Genomic DNA, 5,488 nt, shown 5'->3' on the forward strand with positions numbered 1-5,488 from the left:
CATTGTGTGTGCGTGTGTGTCCTGGAGAAGGAAGGGATGGAAAAGGAGGTGAAGGAAGAAAGGGAAAGAGTGAAGGCTTGAGGCGGGGCTGGGGCTGGGAAGGAGGCAGGAGGAAGTGGATCAGCTGAAGGAAGGAAAGCAGAAGACTTGGGGGGGCGCATGGGAGAGCTGAGGAGGAGTCTGGTGTAAACAAAGTCCAGGCTTGAATGTGGACAGGATCCAAGACTACTCCCCCACTGTCGGTCATGTCTAGAGGTGGGCTGAGGGACCTCGCTGGGCTTGGGCTTCCTGTGAGCCCTGGGGGGAGGAGTTGCCTAAGAGTGGGTGCTGTGTGCAGGGTGCGCCCTGCTGGCTCAGGCGGCATTTCTGGGCCTCCTCCAGGCCTTGCCCCTGACTTCCAGGATGCAGAGCTGTGTCAGCATGAGAAACATTCAAACCTATAGAGAATTTTTAAAAATATATATTTTTATTGATTTTAGAGAGGAAGGGAGAGGGAGAGAGAGATAGAAGCATCAATGATGAGAGGGAGCCATTGATTGGCTGTAGCCTGAATGCCCCCTACTGGGGATTGAGCCCGCAACCCCAGCATGTGCCCTGACCAGGAATTGAACCATGACCTCCTGGATCATAGGTTGATGCTCAACCACTGAGCCACACCGGCCAGGCTGTGGAGGATTTTTGTGAGTTTGAGCCAAACTGACATTTGCCAGGAAGCAAAATCTCAACGGACTGAGATAATGCCCCAGGGAATGGCAGTTTTGCAGCTTATTTTATACATTACAATCAAAAGAGAAGACGTTAAGTGTATGGGTTACATGAAACTCATTGGTGATAGATTAGGAAGGTGGGAAGAAGCAAAGTGGGGGAAACCTCTGGGACTGGATAAAAAGTAAAGTTATAGACATGCTTCTTTTACATGGGTGGGTACAGTATAGTTAACAGTCAACAATTAACTATAACAATGAGAGGATTTGTAGTGTCTGCCCTGGTGCATTGGTTGTGCCCTGGGGAGTCTGGGTAAAGGGGAGTTACCCTGACATTCCAAAGGTATGTTATCTAGATGCATGACAGGCAGGCTTGGTTAAGAGGAAGATTGACTTTTGTCAGGGAAGATTCTAGCCTTGACATGACTATATGTCATAAACTGCTTTAAGTTAAAATTTTAATTTCAGACCATCGTTGGTGGTTACTTTAGGTCTCCGAGTTTGCAAGGCGGCCATGCAGGCCTCCCCTGAACTAGCTTGTGAGGTTAGCATGTGGCCCCTTTTTGTCCAGAAGCCTCGTTACAGTCCCCTGGCCAGGATGGGGGTCCCGCAGACACTATTTGCAGAAAGGCTGGAAAAAGTAATTGTTCAGTGGAATCATAATTCCTCTTACTAAGGTAGGAAGTGTTGGCTGTGTGGGAAACCATGAGAATCTCTGCCATGCACTGGGCCTGGAGGACGAACTGTGACAGTGGCAGGGAAGGTTTGGGGTCTCTGAAGGATGATGGTTTTGAGGAGCCTGGACTGGAGAGGGGCAGAGTTTCAGCTTCCTGTGGCTCTCATCCCAGTGGATTGTACGAGAAGCACGTCCCACTGAGCTCAAGGGAACTAGGCTTACTGAGGGTCACACATGACAACTGAAATCCTTTAAGGCCACATAGCCCAGAAATGCTGATTGACAGGGAAGCAGGTTATTTTTCCTTCTTAAATATTTTTTGGGGTATATACCCCACATCTTTTCTGGACCCTCTGCCTTCTGGTTTCATTGTTGTGGGAAACCCTCCAGGACAAGTCAGGGGGGCCGGCACCCTCTGATCGATTTCTATGGTGTTACTTCTTTTGCTTTCTTTCAAAGGGAAAGGGATTTACCTTCTTGTGACTATTGCCTAAGCCACATGCCCAAGGTTCTGTGTGTCCATTCACAGATTATTTTGTTGACTCCAAGAATGAATTCACCTGGCTAACAAGGCTCAAATTTAAAAACAGAGTCTAGCAGCCATTTCTAAACAGAGGCCTCACACAAGCCATGCTTCAGGGAGAAGCCTGCACCAAACTGCCTGACGCTTGCACTGAACTGCCTGCCTGCACTGTGTCTGCCATCTGAGCCAGCCCTTATAAAGGAGCTCCTGGAATCATATTTCAACCAATAGGACTGGGACTGTCCCTATGCAATCAGTGGGGCATCCCACTAGCACTGTATCCCCATTAGCACTTTCACTGACCATTCAGAGTGGCTCCACTGTAACCAATCAGGATAGTAATTTCTGAACCAATTGAACTGTGAGGATTTAGTGTCCTTGTTTGAAGATGGACCAGTCAGGGACCAGTGGCAGGGACTTCTCTCTATATTAGCTCCCCTTGGTTCAGAGAGTGCGCTTTCCCTTTCCACCAAAGACTGAAGGTGCTCTTTCCTGGTTGGAGCTGAAACCCTGGAACAGAATAGAGCAGAGCAGAGCTGTCTAGCCAGCAGGCTCCCTCGCCTGAGGGCTGCCTCATAGCCGTGCTTTTACACACCCATGCTATATCATAATTGACCTGTAACAATACTGAGCTGTCTCAAATTGAGCTGTTTGCACTGAATAAAGTTTCCTCCATTGCACCACAAATTCGAGATTTCCATTGGTGTTGAGTTGGTGCCAACCACCACCGGTTGACATGCAGTACAACTCTATTAAAAACAGAGGACTTTCATCTGATAGGGTATCAGTCTGGCAGCTGGAATGGAGAGACCCAACATAACTGTGGCCTAAATAAGATGGTGTATTTCTCATTCACTCAAAAGTTCAAGTGGGTGGTTAGGGGGCTGCTACAGCAGATCCATACCCACAGGGACTCGGTCTTCTGTTTTGTCATCCTACCATCTTCAACACATGGCTCCTAGCTCCCAGCTGAAGGTGGTGCCCTGGCTCCAGTCAGAAAGGGGGGAAAGAGAAGGGGAGGGCAAGCCTCTTTCTTTTTAGAATGATACCAAGAACTTGTATATATCACATTCCCTCAATGCCCCCCCCATCCCCTCCACCCCCTACCTCACCAGAGCTTGGTCTCATTCCCCTAGTTGAGGAAAGACTGGGAAATGCAACGGCAGCCACATGTTCAGGGAAAACTTACCACTAAGAGTCTGCCCTCTCTGGGGCTGAGCAATATGGCAAAACCTGTCAAATCCTCTCCTTGGAGATAATGTTTGCTTACTTTTCAAAGTTTCTTTTTAGGAAAAGGCAGAAGTCCCTCAGGATCCCAAAGGGGGCGGGTGAGTGGCAGTCTGGCCTCATCAGGGCCCTTAATGGCTTCCCTGAGGACAGCAGCAGGAGCAGCACATAGTGGGACATCCGCCCTGCCCTCCATGAAGCCGTGCAGTGGGCAGGAGTGAGGTAGGGGCCTGAAAGGAGACCGTGCTTCTGCTCATCTGTAGAGCCTGAAGCTGTGTGGAGCTGTCGTGTAAGAAGCCTGACAACTCTAAGACTGCCTTGCTGCAGAGGTCACAGCCATCTGAATAAGCTACCTTGTACGTCCAGGCCAGGTACCTTAGCTGTCTGCAGCCCCACAAATGTGTGGTCTACCCTAAGGGACAACTCCCCAGCTGAGCTCTTCCTGAATTTCTGACCAATAAATAGTGAGAAAATGAAAACACCTGCTTTAAGTTGCTAAGTTTTAGAGGAATTTGTTAAATGACAATGTGCTCTGTCATTATGTAACAAGGAGGGAGTGTTTGAACAAATATTTTTAGAATAAGAATTCTTGAACATTTACTCATCAATCCCCAGGACTGAGAATATTGTTACCTAGGAGACTTGTTCTAAGATTAAGGTAGAAATGATCCTTGAATTAATGGATGTGAATACCCTGTTTTTACTCCCAAGACTTTTTTCAATTTTATATTCAAAATATTCCCCAAGTTTTTATTAAGGAAAATTTCAAACCCATAGAGAAGCTGAAAGATTTGTACCAAGAGGACTCATGTGCCTTCCGCTGAGATAATACAATGAATATTTTGCCATATGAAGCATATATATATATATATGATCATTTGACAGAAAGTTGCAGAATACCTTATTTTTAAATAACTTTTTTCCTGATCACGTAATATATGCTCATTGTATAATCTTATAAAATGTAGAAAAATAAAAAGAAAGTTCATTCAAAACCCTGCTGCCTAGATGAACTGTTCCCATTCTTGCTTGGCCTGCTGAACAAGTTTCTCATCTGAATTCGACTTTCATTGGACAGGGCTGCCCTCTACTGTTGGCTGGATGAATTGTCAGGAAGTGGGATTTTCATTTACAAAATCTCGTGAGTTTTTGTTGGATTCCTTAGACTCCTTACTTACGGATGATTTTTTAAAAATCTGAGTTTCTCTTTTTTGTGGTAATTTGGTTTTTTTTTTTACTTTACTTTTATTGTTGACACTATTACAGATGTCCATTCACCTACCCCCTTTGCCCACCTCCATCCAGCCTCTGCACCCCCTTCCCTCTGGCAATCACCTCACTGTTGTCTGTGTCTTTGTGTTCTACATATATGTTCTTTGGCTAATCTCTTCACCTTCTTTCATCCAGTACCACCTCCACCCCCTTTCCATCTGACAACTGTCAGCCTGTTCCATGGATCCATGCTTCTGGTTCTATTTTGTTCATCTGTTTATTTTGTTCATTAGATTCCACATACAAGTGAGATCATATGGTATTTGTCTTCCTCTGACAGGCTAATTTCATTTAGCATAATGATCTCCAGGTCCACCCATGCTATCGCAAAAGGTAAGATTTTCTTGTTTACAGTCACGTAGTGTTCCATGGTGTAAATGTGCCACAGCTTTTTTATCCACTCATCTACTGATGGGCACTTGGGCTGTTTCCAGATCTTGGCTATTGGAAATTGCGCTGCTATGAACACAGGGGTGCATATACTTTTTCTGATTGGTGTTTTGGGTTCCTTAGGATATATTCCCAGAAGTAGAATCCCTGGGTCAAAAGGCAGCTCTATTTTTAATTTTTTGAGGAAATTCTATGCTGTTTTCCACAGTGGCTGCACCAGTCTGCCTTCCCACCAACAGTGCACTAGGGTTCCCTTTTCTCCAACTACTCGCATACCTGTTGTTTGTCGATTTACTGATGATAGCCATTCTGGAAGGTGTGAGGTGATATCTCATTGTGGTTTTAATTTGCATCTCTCTGTAGTCCCATTTGCTTATTTATTTTTTCTTTATTTACCTTGCCCAATAAGATATATGAAGGAAAATATTGTTACATGAGATGTCTGAAATTTTATTGCCTGTGTTTTCTTCTGGGAGTTTTATGGTTTCGTGACTTACATTTAAGTCTTTAATTCATTTCGAATTTATTCTTTTCAAAAAATTTTAATTTTATTGTTGACAGTATTTTGGATGTCTCCCATTTTCTCCTTTTTTGCCCCCCTACACCCATTCCCTACTCCACCCCAGGCCTTCCCCATGCTATTGTCTGCGTCCAGTGGTTATGCATATATGTTCTTTGGTTAATCTCTTCCGGCCC

The sequence above is a fragment of the Miniopterus natalensis genome, chromosome 4 (assembly GCF_054644295.1).
Source record: "Miniopterus natalensis isolate mMinNat1 chromosome 4, mMinNat1.hap1, whole genome shotgun sequence".
Classification (NCBI taxonomy): Eukaryota; Metazoa; Chordata; class Mammalia; order Chiroptera; family Miniopteridae; genus Miniopterus; species Miniopterus natalensis.